Below are 19,632 nucleotides of genomic sequence, written 5' to 3'. Positions count from 1 at the left end.
GGAGTCAAGGTCGACTCGAAATGGGAACAAAAAAGTGCAAAATTAGTCAAAAAGTGACTAAAAGGGTATGCTCTTCCCGGATCTGCGCTTACTGGCGCGGAAAAAAGAAGAACTGACGTCAGCGCGCGAGGGCGGCGTCTAAGTACTCCGACGACGTCATCCCAGCGATCAGGACGCCGACAACGGACGCCGAGCCGCGGACGCCGAGCCGCAGACGACGCCTAGCGACGCGCAAGGATATTGCTGACGAAAATCTTTCTGGATCAAGCCTCACGCCTGGGGATATTCTAAGGTAAGGAATCTAACTAACGTGTTTCTTTCAGATATTAGTATATACAAAACCATTGGCCTAGAGTTCAGTTCTTGAGTGTGTGCGAGACCATTTGCTGACTGTGTACACCAAATGCTTTACACTGTCCTCTGATACTGCCTTACTGCTCGACCAAGCTACCACTTTAGAGAGTAAGTTTATATCTAACTTTAACCTCTGCTAAACCTCTGGGGACTGTTAGAGTCTGTACACAGTGAACTTTACTTTGGTGCAGTATATACAGAGCCACTTTCTCACACCCGGCGTAACTTGAATTCCCTCGAAGTATGATTACCCTCAGGAGGAAGACGTGTCAGAGACAGGACCTCTGTAGTTGTGAGCGGAACCGCAGTGGGAAGATTAGAGGCCACCATCAACAACAGAGAACAATCTGTTGTAGCGTGCCAAAATTAAAGAGGTAAATTCATTTTTCACCAGAAAAAGGGTTTCAGAATGGGAAGAGCTAAATTACTTACCTGCGAAGGAAGGAGGAGCAGGTTTCGGGGAGCGAGAGTAACCCTAGAGCAGGAAAAAATTTGAACCCTGAAAAGCAAAGGACTGCTGGTGGAAAGGAGGGGGCAGGGCCATGAGTTTTGTAGAGGTATAGTCACGTGAGAAGATGATGAGGAGTGGAGGAGTAAGGAGAGACAAGAACTTGCAAGAAAGTTCATACACCAATAAGAATGGAAGGGGAGGAACAAACAACGGTAGGAAGTGGGGTTCGGGCCTAAAAAGCCAGGTTTCTATCAGCAGAGCTAGAGACTCGCTACGAAGCAACACCCTTCCTTACCACAGGTTCTTTTTCTTTCTAGGTGGAAGGAGCTAGAGCCCACCATGACAAAGAAATATAGGGAGTGAGAAGCTGGGAAGAGAAGCCCAAACCCGGTGGGCCAAGGGGGGGTAGGACACAAAGCAAAGGGTAGAAGTTAACCCCAATGAAGCCCAAGCTCAGACTATGAGAGTTATGAACTGAGATCCATAAGCAAAGCCACAAAGACAACCCTGTCTGTGAAGATTAACAGTACTAGGAAACGATTCATGAAAAGGGATAAGCCATAAAGGTTCTAAAGTCTGTGCATGAACATTAATAAACCTGTCTGTCATAACACACAGCCTGTATCCCGATTTGTCACTGGCCAGTCAACAGCTGGAGCTTTCTCTTTTCTTTCTAGAATGATACTCAACAATTGTTATACCCACTTTATCCAGACACCTCAGCTACTTCACCTCCTTAAACTGCGTTATAGTGACTATACAGCAACACATACATGCACTTTTGCTTATTGATATTTTGTGGATGCCGTGGTCACTGAAGGCCTATTCTACAGCTGGTGCATTTACCACAAATCGTTATCTTTATGGAATCCCATAAAATAGCTAAATTTGTTTTTCATGCATTAGCTGTAAAGTGTTCTTTGAAGAGGCATGAACATGGCCTACAAATGTGTTTCCTGAAAAAACAGTGTATTAAATGTTTGCCTTCTCTGGCTGTGTCATAGTACCGGTATTCTGATGCAAAGCCAGTAATATTAATGGAAACAATACATGAAGTTGTGTCAGGAGCTATGGGGATGGTTTAAAAGAATGGAACTGTAGTCAAAATGGCCATTGGTCCCATCTATGCCTTGAGACAACTTCATAAAAAAATAAAATACAAACGAGAGCATGAGGAGGTAGTAGGTAACAAAGCACACCCAGAAAAAAAGAAAGCAGACTAAAAATCAGGTCCTACACCCCTCACCCCCACCAGTTGTGTAGATTGGTCTAAACTTCCATTCAATACATAGACTATCTGGTAGATACATTTTTTTGCCTCTCTTTCGTCAACCTCACTTTCCCTGTGATTGGTCGACCTAACTTCGTAAGAATGCCAGTCCTTTCTAGATCTCAATAGTTCCAGATTAAGCTCTGCAATTTACTGGGTCACGTTTTAGGAAGTACATGCACTTGGTACCGTGTTTGTGGGAAAAAAATGGAACTTTACTGAACGTGGAAGCGGTGGCAGCTTTTGTGCAAGTCGAGCAGGTCAGGCAGGTGTAATGTTCCAGATGAACAGGTGACTTAACTTCAAAAAGGTTCCTTCTGGTGCATACTTTAGTCACAGATTCCTCCCCTTTTGGATTCCCTAAGACCCAGACTTGATCCGGAACTTTCACAGCAATTGCTACTACACAACTGTAGTTGGTGCAATGAAATTCTGCTAGTGTTTTGTATCGCATGATGAACTGATGGTACAGAGCAGTATAATGGTACCATCCCTGCTCACTGATGTCAGTTTTTTTTTTTTTTTTTAACTCCCCAATGCCATCAGATGCATGTCAATCGTGACATAAGTATGCAAAATCTAACTTGGCACCTTTTTGGAACCATAAAATCTACTCCACAGATCGAAGAGGGGGGGGATTGCACTCTTATCTTTTCGCATCTCTAGGGCCACTGGTAACCTTGCAAAAGCATTGAGGATCACAATAATTGGGGAAAACCACCTGGGACGCTATGGGGTAACTGCCAAGGCTCCCACTGTATCTATAAGCCACAAGGCTTACAGTTAAAACTGGAAAAGATGTACCTACTATTGAAAGCATAAGTCATGTATACTGCTAAAAAGAATCAACTTTTGATTTAGGACTTCAAGATCCAGGAGGCCATGTGTAGTGGTCATCCTGGGCAGGTCATTGCTATAGAGTCATCTTTGTTCATGAACACTTGCTCACTATTCTACAGGTATCCAGTGGAGTGATGCACTTATTCTATCATTGCGCTAGAAGATGACTGGCTATATATTTAGAGACTTAACTGGTCTCAACGGTAAGAGGACTAGTGCACTTTTTATTTTAGTTGAAAATAATCATAGATGACAGTGAAATAATTCAAATGCTGGAAACAAGGATTACTTTAAATGTGGCACTTTTTGCATGGCAGTCATTTTATTTCCTAGTAGTATAAAGCTCAAGAACTTGACCAGGAATTGTTGAGGTCCTGCAAAGAGTAAATCTGCATGATTCTAGGGACAATCGTTGTTGGTACAAAAGTAAAGTACCAATTGTCATTTGGATAAAAGACTAGTGATCCTGTTTGGTCATATCTTGGTTTCCACAAACAGGGTGCTGCAATCATTGCTAGTATAAATAAAGTTCTAGAGATTGTAGATAAACCAAGTTGTAGTATGTACATAAGTTCCTGAAATTCTGTGAATGTTTAGTGATTGTTAAGAGGGACAGATGTAGAACAAAACTTTTAACGTTTATTTCATGCAGCTGCAGTCTTGGTATTAAGAGTTCCCTAAAAAGCAAAAAAAGGATCACAAATCCCCTTATTTTTCAGGTGACTATTGCTGAATATCACCGCTAGCGACACTGAGGAAGGGACATTGGGGTAAATACAAAAACAATTGTGAATAATTAGCTACTATTTTTCAAATCTCTTTCCCTGTTGTTCTTATCCCAAACTCTTTCCCTTGCCTGGGCACTCCAACTATCTATGCCATAGTGGCAATCACATTTGGTGGTAAATGGAGGCGGACACTTGAATCTTCGTGTATGCCCTAACAGGAAGGATCTGACAAGAGTGATAAGACATCTCCGATTAGAGAGTGTCCACCAGAAGAACAAGTTGGATCTCTCTCTGCCTATGGAAGGGATGGTTTAGATTAATATATATATAGGCACTAGCCCAGCATGATTATGTCAGTTTTTCTTTGAACTCCTTCATACCTTCACAGGTGTTCACTCATGACTAATTGGAAGAATGACTAGGTGCTGGGACACATTCAGAACCCTAATAGTCCACTGCATAGAACGGGGAGGATTGAAGGAAGTGAGGAATCTGCAGTGAGAGTATTTATCAGAAAGGGGGTTACCGTAGGTAAGCAACTTGTTCTTCTGAAGAATAGGTCTACCTGCAGATTGCTCTCACCTTTTGAGTAGATACCCAAGTAGTATAGCTCAAAGGGAAGGGGGGTCAGAGGCATGTACTTTTGCCAGGAAGTACTGGAGGACTAAGCGGGTAAAAGGGCCCTTCGTGTTGACCCAAGCATCGAGACAATAATGCCTGGCGAAGGTGTGGATGGAGGACCATCAGCAAAACTGGCAGAGGTTCAACACCAGAACACCTTTCACCAGCACATATTGGTAGGTTGGGTTCTGCAGGAATGAGTCCGAAGGCCCTCAGCAGGTTGCTTCTTGGCCAGAGCATACCCCTTTTTTTATGCACAGGACCATCTATATGGGCAAGGTTTGTTTATGAAACGCCCATCCTTTCTTAGTCCCGGATTACCAACAAAAAGCTGGTGATCCTCCCAGTGCTCCTTGGTCTGGTCAATTTAAAAATTAAGGGCCGTATTGGGATCCAAATGATGAAGTCTCTCCGCCTCCTTAGAGTGATGTGGATTAAGATAGATAGATAGATATTAAGCTTTATTCGATATGTAAATACAATATCAAAAAAGTACACATGAATAAAAATCCTTAAAACAGCTTAAATAACATGCAGTCAATAACGTAAGTAAAATCACAAAAGTTAAAAAGATAGGTACAGCTAAGCAACAAAATTTAAAACAGGTTAGGGTTGCATTGATGACCTCAGCCTCATCGTCATTTTCAGGTAAGATGACATAGCTGCCAGGACTAAAGGGGTTTCCAAAGATTTTAATTTGCAGTATGCCAGTTTGCATGTGCGTATACCCCAAGATCTCAGCAGTGGTTTTAAAAAAGTAGTCCTTGGCAGGTGATAAAATCTGCAGAAAAGGATGCAATGGATGTTGGATTGGGGCGAGAGGCCATCACAGGGGCATTTTTGTAGGTCAGTGTCCCAGCAATTTGGATTAGGGAAAGTAAGGAGTCTGAAGAACGTGTTAGTGCGAAGACGGGTCAGGAGCATACGAATGAATGGAGATGGTTCTAGTAATAAGTATTGCTGTATGCCAGTCACAGTGATCGAATTTTGGTAATCAACAGTGGTGGACTTCTGTGATTCTAAGAGCCAGCGTTTACGGTGCAGATGATTTAAAACAAGTCGCTTAAGCTCGGCTTTGGATATGTGAGATAAGGTTGATGGATCAGCAAAAAATTCCGGATGCCCGATGTCAGTGGATAACCCTTTTACATAGTTCAGCCATTTAATGTTCCTGACCTCTGTCAGTTTTAGACAGTCTACTATGATTTCCCTATTAAATGGTGTATCTTCGTTGATCCAAATTTTATGCCATAGGATGAGGGGAGAGGAGTTAATTGTGTCTGCAATGTATGTGAGGCCCAGTTCTGTGTGCACCATATGGGTAGAGGTGCCGGGGGGAACAGCCAAGAGATAACATAGAAAAGCATTCTCGAGGCGCTGAAGATGTTCGACAGATTCAATCCCCCAGATCCCTGACCCATAGGTGCCGGTTGAGGTGCACTTCGCCCGATAGATCTGGAGTAAGGGGCGTAATGGGCGACCCCCTAATTTTTTTGAAAAGTTTGTCAGTGCACCTATTGCTTTAGTCATTGCTGAGCCTCTGGCTTGGGCCGCAGCTCTCCAGGTGCCCCTCTTATTAAAAGTAATGCCCAGGTAAGGGAAGCTATCGACATTGGATAATTTGTTGCCATTCAAAAAGATAGTACATGGCTTTTTCCCAATCCCTGGGCCACAGGACATACTATGGGTTTTGGAGGTGTTAACTTTTAGGCCTCTCTTTGACATAAAGTCAGAAAATTCAGAAACAGCCCTCTGAAGCCCCATGGGAGTCTGGGACATTATTGCCGCGTCGTCGGCATAAAGCAAGATGGGGATCGATTTACCATTAATTGTTGGGTAATCGTGGTAAGTTCTAGACAGGTGGTGACTGACAGAGTTGATATAAAGGGTGAAAAGTAAAGGGGCTAATATACAACCCTGTCTTACACCTCGCCTAATAGCGAAACTGTCGGAGCATTCCCCGTTGATGCCATATCTCACGCGGGCCGATGCATCCCTGTACAGCTCTTTAATGAATAATATAATGGTAGGGTCTAAGCCAATTTCTGTGAGGGAGTCCCATAACTGCCCATGATCAACACAGTCAAATGCTGAGCTGAGGTCAACAAAGGTTATGTAGAGGTTACCTTTTTTTGCCTGAGTATATTTGGCTATAATAAGGGACAGATTAAGACCCTGCTCAATGGTGCCTTTGCCTTGCCTAAAACCATATTGCATTTCGGAGATAATATCTTGAGTGCTTAGCCAATCATGTAATCTATTTAAAATAATTCGCCCAGCTACCTTCATGAGGGAGTCTAAAAGTGAGATAGGGCGGTAATTGGCGGGATTATCCCTCGCGCCTTTTTTAAAAATCGGGACGACAACAGCCGATGGCCAGGTGGAAATGAAACCAGTGGAATTCAGAGAGTTCAAAGCGTTAGTGAGCATTGGGGCCCATAAGTCAGGGTGAGACTTAAAAACGTCTATAGGGACGCAGTCAGGGCCTGGGGCTTTCCCGGAGGGGCTGTCATTTAAAGCCATTAGTACTTCATCATGGTCAAAAACAATATTTAGGGGAAAAGAAAAGGGGGTAGTTGAATCAGGAGGGGAAATGGATACAGAATCAGTTTCAGAAGGTAGAGTGACCAAGTTAGTAGGATTGTATAGAGAGCTGAAATGAGTGACCCAGGTTTCGGGGGTGATGGCTGAGTCCAAGGTCGAAGGCTTGGAAAATCGGAAAAAGGGGGCATTGACTGATGTGGATTAGAGAAAAAAGCAAGGAGCATGATGAATTGCCAATATTACTTTTGGTAGGAAAAATGCCCATGTGAAAAGCAGAATATGATGGCTATCCTAACATTACCTGCAGCTCACTGTAATGAGGAAAACAGTCTTAATAGTCAACAACCTCAAGGAACAGCTGTGCATAGGATCAAAAAGTATGCATATCAAGAACATGAGGACCAAGTTAAGAATCCACTGTGGGAATGTAGGACGCTGTTTTCTTATGCAGTGTGCCAATGTAAAGGCACACCGTGCAAAAGGTCGAGAGAACCCTTATTGGTTTACAGGGGCTTACTTAATAATCCCAAATGCCCTATTTGTGGTAGTGTGGTCGAGCAGCTTCAGCTTATTAGAGGGAAGTGTTAAGCATTTGTTGCACACAGAGTCAATAAATGGTACACACACAGACACGAAAAAATCTGAAACCTACTTAAAAAATAACAGATTTTTATATAATTTAAGACACCAAGATCATAGAAAACAGGTAAGAACTTACATGAAAACAGTAAAATACTGAACTTTTTGTGAGATATGAGCCTCAAACGCGGTAATGCACAAGTTACTACTTGTGTAACGATATATCTGTAAGAGACATTAGTTACTGATAGATTCCTTACCTTAGAATATCCCCAGGCATCAGACTGGATCCGGAAAGTTTTTGTAGCAGTGCACCTGCGCGTCAGTAGGTGGTGTCGTGCGGCTCCGCATCCGTCGCTGGCGTCGTAAGCGCCGAGATGACGTCAAGGAGACTACTTAGGTACCACCAATGCGCGCTGACGTCAGTTCTGTACACGACTTTCCGTGCCAGGAACGCAGACCCATGCAAGAAACTGACCACTGGTGCCAAGAAACTAGGGCCCTGAAAGGGATGACCTTAACCCTAGAAATTAGTTCCCAGAATGGAGAGGATGGGAGGGGCGGTAAAGAATCTATCACTAACTAATGTCTCTTACAGATATATCGTTACACAAGTAGTAACTTGTGCATCTGAAAGAGACACGTTAGTGATAGATTCCTTACCGTAGAATAAATACCCCAGCAATACCAAGCCCGGTGGTGGGTCAGCGAACAAAATTACACCAGGAAGTCACGGAGAACAGAACGGCCAAAGAAGCCGTCCCTCCAGACCTGACTGTCAAGGCAGTAATGCTTGGTAAACGTGTGCATCGAGGCCAACGTAGCTGCCTGACAAATGTCCTGCAAGGGAACGCTGCGTCCCAAGGCAGTAGTGGCTGCAGTCGCCCTGGTAAAATGGGCACGCACCCCCACAGGAGGCTCCTTCTTAGCCAAGGAGTAACATGCTTTGATGCACAGAACGACCAACCGAGAGATGGTCCGTTTGTGCACAGCCCGACCTTTTTTGGCGCACGCGTAGCCAACAAAGAGCTGGTCATCCACCCGGAACTGCCGTGTACGCTTCAGATAGAACGAGAGCGCACGTTTTGAGTCCAGACGGTGGAGCCTCTCCTCCTCCCTTGAAGGATGCAGAGGCAGAAAGAAGGTGGGCAAAGTGACGATATGGAAGGGAGTGACAACTTTTGGCAAGAAAGAAGGACGGGTCCTTAAAACCCCCTTGTCCGGATGAATAGAAAGGAAAGGGGGCTTGGAAGAAAGAGCCTGGAGCTCACTCACCCTTCTGGCAGAGGTGATAGCTACCAGGAAAGCCGTCTTAAGAGTGAGAAGGCGCAAAGGACGGGTATGAAGGGAGCGCACATCAGATACATCAAGACAAGGTTTAAGTCCCACTGAGGCATTATGAACGGCACCGGAGGAAACGGGTGCGTAATACCTTTCAAGAAACGGTTAACAACCAGGGACTTAAAAACAGAAGGCTGATCTGGAAGCCGTAACAAGGCGGAGATGGCCGAAAGATAACCTTTGATAGTGCCCAGAGCAGAAACCTGCTGGGCCAAAGAAAGAAGGAACAGAAGGACTTCAGAAAGAGGGGCAGAAAAGGGATCCACAGCCTTTGCTGTGCACCATGCCACAAACCTGTTCCACCTGCAGGCGTATACCGTTTTAGTGAAGGGACGCCTGGTTGCCAGAATGATATCACAGACTTCGGGAGGAAGATCGAAAGCCGTCAAGTGTCGCTGCTCAATCTCCTCGCAGTGGAGGATGGACAGGTTTGGGTGAAGCACCGTCCCCTGCTGCTGCGACAGAAGATCCTCAGGAAGAGGCAGTCGGATCGGGGGATCGGTCGCCATGCTGAGTAGCTCGGGATACCAGTATCTTCGTGCCAAATCCGGAGCCACAGGGAAGACTTAGGCCCGGTCGCGCCGAATCTTCTTCAGCACTCTGGGCAGAAGTGGTATAGGCGGAAAGGCGTACAACAGACCGCAACATCACTCGTGACGAAAAGCCTCGCCGAGCGAGTGCCGCCTTGGAAATTCCAACGCACAGAACTGATGACATTGCGCGTTCTCTTCGGTGGCGAAGAGATCTAACCAAGGCTCTCCCCACTGCTGAAAGAGACCTTGCGCCACGTCCGAGTTCAGATGCCATTCGTGATCCATCAAGCACCGGCGGCTGAGTTTGTCCGCCCTGGTGTTCAGCGAACCTGCCAGGTGTTGAACAACCAAGGCAATGCCTTGATATTCCAGCCATGTCCAGAGGCGCAGAGCCCACCCTGCTCTGTTTGTTGCAATACCACATGGCGGTGATGTTGTCCGTGAACACCTGCACCACACTTCCCCGGACAGAGGGAAGGAATGCCTTCAGTGCAAGACGGATCGCCCGGAACTCCAAAAGGTTGATATGGAGCCGGGACTCCGCCGGAGACCAGAGGCCTCTGATCTCCGCCTCTCCCAAGTGGCCACCCCATCCCAGGAGGGACGCATCCGTCACCACTGTGTGCTCCGGTTGGGGAAGGGAGAGGGATCTGCCACTGACCCAATCGCGATTCATGAGCCACCACTGCAATTGTCGTGCAGTGCCCTCCGAGATCTGGACATGATCGGACAGGTTGCCCTGATGCTGCACCCAGTGGAACTTCAGGTCCCACTGCAAAGCCCACATATGCCATCTGGCATGTTGCACTAGCAGGATGCAGGAGGCCATCAGGCCCAGAAGCCGGAGGGTCATCCTGACTGAAACCCGGGACCGAGGCTGAAAGATCGGAATCATAGCCTGAATATCCCGAACTCGCTGCTCAGGGGGATAAATCCGAAACAGAGTCAAATCCAGAACCACTCCGATGAAGGGGAGCTTCTAAAAGGGACTCAGGTGCGACTTCGACACGTTGAAATGCAGGAGATCGTCCGTAGTCTGAAGGTGGTTGACGACTGCCTGGGGCGAGACCGCCTTCAACAACCAGTCGTCGAGGTACAGGAAGACTGACACCCCCGACCTGCGCAGATGAGCTGCGACCACCGCCATCACCTTCGTGAACACCCGCGGGGCGCTGGTAAGTCCGAAGGGGAGCACAGCAAACTGAAAATGCTCCTGGCCAACCGTGAACCGCAGGTAACGCCGGTGGGACGGCAGGACGGGGAAGTGAAAATATGTGTCCTGCAAGTCCAATGCTACCATCCAGTCTCCAGGGTCGAGGGCAGCCAGGACCTGAGCCAGAGTCAGCATTTCGAACTTCTCCTTCCGGAGGAAGCGATTGACGTTCCGGAGGTCCAAGATGGGGCGCAGGCCCCCTTTGTCCTTCTTGGGGACCAGAAAGTAGTGGGAATAACAACCACTCCCAACTTCCGGCCCAGGAACGCACTTGATGGCCCCCTTAGCCAAGAGGGCTGTGAATTCCTGCTGGAGAAGTACCGAGTGATCCCCCGACATGCGGTGTCACCGAGGTGGCATGGCTAGAGTGGAGGACTGAAAGGGAAGAGAGTAACCTCTGCGGATGATCTGCAACACCCACTTGTCCGATGTGATATCGCGCCAGTGGGGGAAGGTGGTGGCGGATCCTGCCACCCACCGGCGTGGGGTGCTCCATAAAGCTCGGATTAGGAAGGTTTTGAGGTAGAAGCAGTGGGGGCAGAGGAGCACTGACCCCCACGCAGATTCCCAGACCCGCCCCTGTGGAAGACGCGTCTGCGCTGAGACTGGTTCTGCACAGGCTTGCTGAAGGAACGTGCCTGGGTGCCCCTGCCTTGGCCACGAAAGGAACGAAAACCAGGAGTGGCTGGGCTCTTCGTGGAAAGACCCAAGGACTTGGCCGTGGCCCGTGAGTTCTTAAAACGCCCCAGTGCACTGTCTGCCTTATCGCCAAACAGGCGAGTGCCATCAAAGGGCATATCCATGAGCGAGCTCTGGACATTGGGCGAGAACCCAGTAGATCGCAACCAGGAGTGGCGGCGTAGCGCCACAGTCGCAGAAATCGCCCTGCCCAATGAGTCAGCGGTGTCCAAACCACACCGAATGGCAAACTTAGCTGCATCCTTACCCTCAGCAACCGCCTGGGAAAGTATCGCCTGGACCTCCTCAGGATACTGAGGTAACACCTGAGCAACGGTATCCCACAACGCGTGGGAATAGCAGCGCAATAAGCAGGCAGTGTTCACCGACCGGAGCCCCAAGCTGGCCGAAGAGAACAAACGCTTACCGAACTGTTCCAGCTTCATATAGACTCCTTATTCGGCGGAGCCGTGGGAAAGGCACTCTACGACGTCGAGGCCTGGATGACCAGACTCTCAGGCGTGGGATGAGTGGTCAGAAACGCGGGGTCACCAGGCGCCGGGCGGTGACGCCTGGTGATATTCTTATCCACAGGGGCCCCTGTGGCCAGCCTCGACCAAGTGCCCAACAAGACGTCAGTAAGGGCGTCGTTAAAGGGAAGCAGAGGCTCTGACGAAGTGAACGCAGTCTGGAGCACCTCAGTGAGGAGATTAGTCTTGAGGGCCACCGTAGGAAGATCGAGGTTGAGGATCTCAGCTGACCGACGGAGCACCATCGTGTAGGAAGCGCCCTCCTCCATGGTAGGCGGGGAGAGGCAAACCCCGGGTAAGAAGAGACATCGAGGTCGCCGGCGTCCTCCAAGTCATCCACCCAGTCCTGCTCGGAGTCACACTGACGAGCAAGAGGGTCCTCGGACCCCTCCCAGTCATCCTCCACCTCCGTTGCAGGAGGAACAGGTCACGGCGGCAGAGCTGGAGCCGGAGAAGGAACATACGGCGCCATGAACGGCGCCGGCTGGGGCCGGGCCGTCTCCCAATACGGATCCCAGGCAGGAACGAAATGGTCCTGGAACCGGGGCAAGGGCGGAACGAATGTCACCCACTGCGGCGCCGGTGGCAGCACTGGTGCCGGAGCCAGCAGCGCCGGACCTCGTGGCTTCGGGGCCGGAGCCAACGGCGTAGGATCCTGTGGCGCCGAAGCTGGATCCGCCAGCGGCCCAACAGGATCTGGACACGGGACCGAAGGATCGTCGGCGGGAGCCCGAGGCCTAAAAAGGCGGTCCATGGTGGCAAGAAATTCTTGCACCTGTTCGGGAGTCGCCGACGGAGCCGGGTAAGGCGGGTAGGCCGCGGGTCTCCCAGGCTCCGAAGGAGCCGCAGGGGCAGAACCCCTGTCCCCCTCGTCCGCATCAGAAGACCGACGGGCGGACGTCGGAGAGCGAATGCGCTTCTTCGACTTCTTTTTATGTCATCGCTTACCGGAATCCGAGGGCGAAGACTTGGAGCCTGAGGAGGGACGACTACGGCCCCGCGAGCGGTCCCGGGAACGGTCCCTGGACCTGGAGCGGTGTTGAGACGAGTGCCGGTTCCGGCGCCGCTTCCTCAAGGCCTTCGGGGCCATGACCCGACAGTCCCGGCAGGACCGGGAGTCGTGGTCGGTCTCCAGGCAGTACAGGCAAACATCGTGGGGGGTCGCCACCGACATATTGCAACAGCAGGCCCCACAAGACTTAAAGCCAGGCATCCCTACGTGCACCAGGAGAAAAAAGTGGGGAGACAAAAAGTGTCAAAAGAGCAGTCAGAAAGTGACTAAGGTACGTGCTCTATCCAGATCTGCGCTTGCTGGCACGGAAATAGAAAGAACTGACGTCAGCACGCATGGGTGGCACCTAGGTAGTCTCTGTGACGTCATCTCGGCGCTTACGACGCCAGCGACGCACGACGTCACCTAATGGCGCGCAGGGGTACTGCTACAAAAACTTTCCAGATCCAGTCTGATGCCTGGGGATATTCCAAGGTAAGGAATCTATCACTAACGTGTCTCTTTCAGATGTTATCCTATGGGAGGAAAGACAGATGCTGCTCTCATGGTTCTAAGTCCGACGTGTAGGGGGGAAGAAAACAGGCCACAGGGCCACTCTCTGTGGGAGCCTCATCAGTCCTGAAGTCCCTTGTCGGGCAAGTCAGTTTTAGTGGCAGTGGTGTCCGGACTGAATACTCAACAAGCTTTGTTTGCTGCAAGTGCTCCGGTATCCAGGGTATTGGTGCAGGGGGGGGGGGACTCCTGGAAGATCTAGCGTCTCGAAACTCAGTGGAGAAATGGGGCTGACCTCTTGGAACAACGAAAACCTCTTCCTGTCATGATGCTCCCTCAGTGGACCAGATGGCCAGCCCACCCAAGGGAGATGTTAAGTGGTTGTTGAAGGGCTGAACTGTCCTCCAAGGGCCTGGGAGGATGCAGAGCTTTTGGACAAGTCGGTGGGTGAGTGCACTTGTCGAGGTGTCAGCAGCCAGGCAGGGTTTGGTGCTGGGTTCGGGGTTGGTCCTCTATTCTTGCGGTGACGGCTCTTCCTTTTTTCTTCTTTGGTTCCCACGTAGACAAATTAGTCTTTCTGGAGTCTAGGGGACCCCTAAATATTGAATTTATGGGGCCTTTAGGGGAGTGTTGGGCAGTAGCCAATGGGCTACCTACCCCTGGGGTGTCCAGACCCCCGATATGACCACCTCCTGTGACGAGTAGGCATAACCCTGACCCAGAGTTCCTAGTTTCACCAAAGCCAAGATGGTGAAGCCCTTCTTTCACTGTTCACTTCAGGTGGTTCACCTTAGGGGTGTGTCTAGCTTGTAATTGTGACATGCCTTTCTGCATATCTAATTTCAGCCTGCTCCGGTGTCAAATGAGCCTCAGGGCAGCGAGTGGCATTCCCCACGTCTGGGGGAAGTCGGGGTTGAATTTCAAAGGCAGTAGAGGCTTTGAAGCCTCTGGCCTTGAGATGTTAATTTGCCAGCTAACCTTCTTGAGGAGGTGTGGACACCTTCCGCCAGAGCATGCACTGTTTCAGATCCCGGAGCAGGGGGTCAGAACCTTGTCTAAGGTGGCAGGCTGGCAGATACAAGTCAGCCAGCACACTATGTGACTAGTAGGGTTTCAGGGTGTGTGAGAAAGGGCCCTCATTCTGCATGGTAGCCCCCACTTTTTACTGAACTGCTGATGTGCTTTGACTGAGTGTGCCCTGGGCTCCTGCCAATCAGGTGCCCAGGGCATATGTCCTTTCCCTAAACCTGCATTAAAAGCAAAACTCAATTGGCATCTCTGGCATCAGGTCAGCCCCTGGTAAACGGTACCACAGGTACCCAGGCTACTGTGACCAGGGAAGACCTCTAAGGGCTGCAGCACTTATTGCGCCACTCTTAGAGGCCCTGTACCATTACACTGACACACTGCCTGGTGCATAACTAATAATGGCTGCACTGAAACTGAGACGTTTGGTATCAAACTTCTCAGCACATTAAACCCACGCTGATGCCAGTGTGGGATTTAATGAAAAATGCACACAGAGGGCATCTTAGAGATGCCCCCTGAAAAACGACCTACCACTAGTGTCCAGGCTGAGTGGCTGCTTTCAGCTGCCACCCCCAGACATGTTTCTAGACCCCTGGGTGAGAGCCTGCTGCTCTCGGGGGCCTGAAACAATGCACATCCTGGGATGAGGTGCCAAGCCTCCACCCCAGGATGGGCAGGTTCACGAATGGGAAGCTTCAAAGGCATGTCACCTTTATGAGCTTCCCCAGGCCACTTGCTGCTTTCAGCAACCGGTCCCCAGTGGTTCTGACCCCCACTTTGGGTGGGAGAACCGGCAGGAAAAACAAGTGAGGGAAAAAGGTGTGCCCACCTCTGCCAACTCCACCCCTCAGGTGGGGGAGGCAAGGTGAAGCACAACTCTCAGTCCCCACCATCTTGCAGATGGGGGGACTCAGCCAACCAGGGACAGGCTCATGCCCCCCCTCCCACTGGAGGGTGGCACGATAAGGGTGTACCCACCCCAGGGAAGGGGCCCATTGGTCCCTGCCCTTTACCTACATGTAACGCCCCTAAATCTATTAATTAGGGGGCACCCTGAACCTTGCTTCCTCAGATCCAGGAACAACAAGAAGAAAAGAAGGAGAAGGAGAAGGACCGAACTGCCGTGCAGCCAGCTAACAAGAGGAAGACTCCCACTGACTTGGCCCCAGCCCTACCGGCCCTTCCCCCACCTCAAACCTGCTCCAGCGAAATCCTGGTGTGTCCTGCAGCCAGCAACCTCAAGAAACCCAGAGGACCTGCCTGCCTTCAATTCCAAAGACTCTGTCTCCTGTGAACACCGGATTTGTTCAAACAACAGACTCCAGCTCTGCAAGGATCCATGAGTTTGCACCACTCTGCACCCGACGCCCACGGCCGGAGTTCGCGTGGCCCAACACCAAGAGGAAGTCTCCCTGGCGATCCTGACCCGAGATCCGGTGACCCCTGACCTGCCTCAAGCCTCCAGCCGACGCCTGCAGCCTCAAACCGGAAGGTCCCCCCTACCACGACCAAAAGCTGGTAAGAAGATCCGACCCTAAAAGACACCCCTGCACCCGACGCCCCACAGCCTTGGGTGGCCCAATCAAGAGTGCCTAACCAACCCCCAAGATCCCAATCTACCTCTCCAAGTGGTGGTCGCACCCAGAAGACCTTCGTCCCCGAGCCTGCAGTGCTTTTCCAAACTGGAGACTCCCCTTTGAAAGCTACAGGGCTTTCAACGCTAAAACAGCACTCTACCCCTGGCCGCCCAAGTGCCGCTGAGGGCGCATCTTTTGTGCTGACCTAAACCCCCATTTGCCCTGAGCTTAAGTCCGGGAGCTTTGCTCGCACAACCCAGTGGCCTGCACGTCAGCAGCCACCAACCGGAGGCCCCCTATCCCCCATTGGATAACATTGGGCCTCAGCACTCTGCACCCAGCCGTCCTAGTGCCGCTGAGGGTGTAACAAGAGCATACCCTTGACCCTGGGGAACCCCTGAGTCTAACCCCAGAACACCAACTCCCACAACAAAGTAATTACCTTTAAACCGGTAACACTATTTTCCTCCACAGGGTAACACTGACTGCTTTTCTATGAAAAGTTTTTTCAGTGTGGAGCTGGAAAACCTAAAGAAATTCTTTCAAATTGTACTAAACAACAAAAACGTTTTTACCTATCTGTTTACAGGAAATGTTCCAGTGTAGTATCCAGGTATACTACACTGTGTAAGAAAAGTAATCTGAGAGTAATGTACTGGTCATTTTACTAAGAAGCCAATTCAAATTATATGTGCTGTTTTTACAAAGCATTGCATTTCCCTGTAACAATACTGCAAGTCAAAACAAAGTGCATATACAATTACAATCTAAACTGTATTACAACTGTATATTTACTGCAAAGTATGTATCACTTACCTTTGCCAGGCTTCCTTGGTTCTGGGAAATAAAATAACTAAAAGAATATTTTTAGACAAAAACAATTTGGTCTGAAGTTTAGTCTTTGAGTGGGTGAATTCATTTGCTGACTGAGTGTGTACAACAAATGCTTAACACTGTCCTATGACAAAGCCTTACTGCTCAACCACACTACTACAAATAGATAGTGAGGTGCTATCTACTTTACCTCTGCCTACCTTTTGGGTGCCACTGGACTCTGTGCACACTATACCTCACTTTGGTATAGTGTATACAGAGCCAGCTTCCTACAGGGGGTACCACTAAGGTGCCCTCTGGGTGCATGTCATAATAAATCTGGTAGTGGCACCAGTACAGTATTAAGACAAGATGTTTGATGCCAAACATCAGTGTTTTCAGTGAAGCCATTATGTAGGTGGTTCACTCGTAATACCCAGTGTCCAGTACATACATTTAAGATGGCTTCCCGATCACTTGCAATGCCTAGCAATGGACCTAGGCATTACAACAAACGCGGTCGATTGCTCAGAGACCCAAGACGGGATGCCTGGCTGGACCAGGCTGAGTGAAGAAGCAGTGTTTTTCTCTTCTCTTCTTTCTCATCCACTTCCCCTTCCCTTTTGAAAGATCTGCCAGTGTGAGAGCATTCTAGTTGCAGCACAGAGAGGTGTTCCAAGAGGTATTGGGAACATTTGTCGATCATCGTTCCTGCGGACATTCTGAGATTTCAGGTGAGTGGTCACGCCACATCTTTACAGAGACAAAGAGACATTGGATCCATATGGATGCAGCAGTGATGGGACAGGCATGCGGGCGATACCCTGGCTGGCAAAGCATGCTATACCCTTGGTATCCTATTTCTCTGAGATTATTAGACCAACAATGGAAATTTGGGATTTCATCCACAGGAAAGGGCTGTTAGATCATTTCCCTCCTCACCCCAAAATGAAGAAACCAGGAATTTACAGCAGGGAATGCAAGAGAGGAAGTAAACTGCTGGGCAGATGGGTGGTACAGAATATTAGAAGATTTATTTGAAGTGGATGAGATCAAAACATTTGAACCATGCAAAAAAAGAGTTTATGATCAGGGGATTTGATTGAATGTGGCATTAGCAGATAGTGCGCTGGGCGCTGCAACCTACCAACAGGGAAGCAGCCACTAGCCTGCTCACCAAGTGGGAAAAACGTTTCCCTAATTATTAGCCCCCTAAAGGGCTCAATTCAAGCTTTTACTCAGCATTAATGGTTTTAGTCAGTACGATGGTCTTATACGAGGTGATGGCAAAGTGTTCTTAACAGAGCTATCCCACTAGGGAAATTAGAAACTCTAGGCAGATACCCCCCCCCCCCGTACAGAAGCGTACAAAATAGAGAATCTCTGTACAAACATATGACATTATAGCACTTCATGCCAATGCGGTTGAAAGGAATGAATACAATGTTGTGGGCGTTTGATGGAGAGAATGTGGCCAACAGAGGATGAAAAGCATATTTGTTGGTCTTTCCCCACTTTCAAATGTTCTGGAAGGAAATTCTTAGCCTCCTGAAAGGAGTGCTGGGCTGCCTGGTAAGACCGGACCATTCCATAATTTTACTGAATTTGAGATCCGCTGAGTACAAACAGTTTATCAATACTAATTGGTGAATTACACAATGGTGACATCGCACCCCAGCACCCAGATACCCGCAGGGGTGACAGTGCCACACTCTACAAATGCTGATTAATAGATTGAATTGTGATCCTGGTGGCGAAGCAGGTGATAGGCCAGAGGTGGAATTGGCTGTAATACCAATAATTCATAAATGATCAAGTAAATGATGGCCCTAACTAGCAATGGGACAATCTAACATGGGATCTCTACGTTATAGAGCACAAATATGAAGAGACACGGCCTTCCTTCTGGGCTGTCCGAAATCTCTGAAGCTGGTGAAACAAACTATAGCCTGAGGGCTGCCTTCTACATAAATCAATGAGAATGAGGCTTTAAGCGTATAAGCAAAAGTCATATAGAATGTCCTGGATTTTGGAGTTTCCTTGACTATTACTATGCTGTCCCACCAGGGAATGTTTGGAGGGGGTAGGGTTTTTTTGTAAATTATATTGGCCTGGGTAATGCTCGTTATTGCTTGTCAATGTTTATAAAACAACAAAATAGCCTTTGAAACAAAAGAGGCAGATCCTTGGAAATCCGCAGCCTGAGATAACAGAACGCCCTAATCTGAAAATTGCCAGCCAAATCAAACTTCATGAGGTGCGGGAAATAGTTGAAAAATAAACTATCCAAACTTGGCTATATGAACAAGTTACTTACCTTTGGTAAAGATCTTTTTGGTGCATACTCTAACTACCTGCAGATTCCTCACCTCATGAATCCCCTTCAGACACTCCATCGCCCCCCCTGAGCCGGTAAGTAGCTCTTCACTATGCTTTAACAGTGGGTACCATCCCAGTCCTGAGGCAACCAGAGCCATACTATAGGTGCCACCCTGGTCTACAAACATCAGTTTCTCATCAATTTTTCATGCCCTTAGAGGTGGAGATGAGGCAGACGAGATCAATAATTCTATGAAGTGTCTCACTTTACTAAGACAATTCCTCAGAATGGAGGGGGGCGTGGTATTGGTGAGGAATCTGCAAGCGGTTGGAATATCCACCATAAACATCATTACAGAAGGTAACTTTTTATCTGATGGATACTTCAACCTGCAGATTTATCACCTGCCAAATTAATACACAGGCAGTATTTCCCCGACGGTGTGTCTGAGGAGATGGTCAATTCAAAAATTCCTGCAGAACAGATCTGACAAAACAGCCATCCCTACAGACTTCTGAGTCCAAGCAACAATACATGGCGAAGGTAAGGACTGAATAGTATGTCCGAGACCGAGCGATGTCCAGAACACCCTCTAACAGCACCAAAGGAGCAGACTTCGTCCTGGTGGATCAAGCCCAATACCCTCAGGAGGGTCTTCTTCTGGCAAGAGTATAACAGAATATAATACACAACACAATCAATCTAGA

The 19,632-nt window shown here is 48.8% G+C and overlaps 1 protein-coding gene across 1 annotated transcript in view; it reads right to left on the bottom strand.

The window, feature by feature from the left end:
* Window positions 1-19,632, bottom strand: part of LOC146805589 (E3 ubiquitin-protein ligase HERC2-like) — a 1,563,844-nt gene that overhangs the window by 622,209 nt on the left and 922,003 nt on the right.

Source organism: Triturus cristatus, chromosome 8 (assembly GCF_964204655.1).
Source record: "Triturus cristatus chromosome 8, aTriCri1.1, whole genome shotgun sequence".
Taxonomy (NCBI): domain Eukaryota; kingdom Metazoa; phylum Chordata; class Amphibia; order Caudata; family Salamandridae; genus Triturus; species Triturus cristatus.
This window is presented reverse-complemented; position numbering and strand designations above follow the sequence as displayed.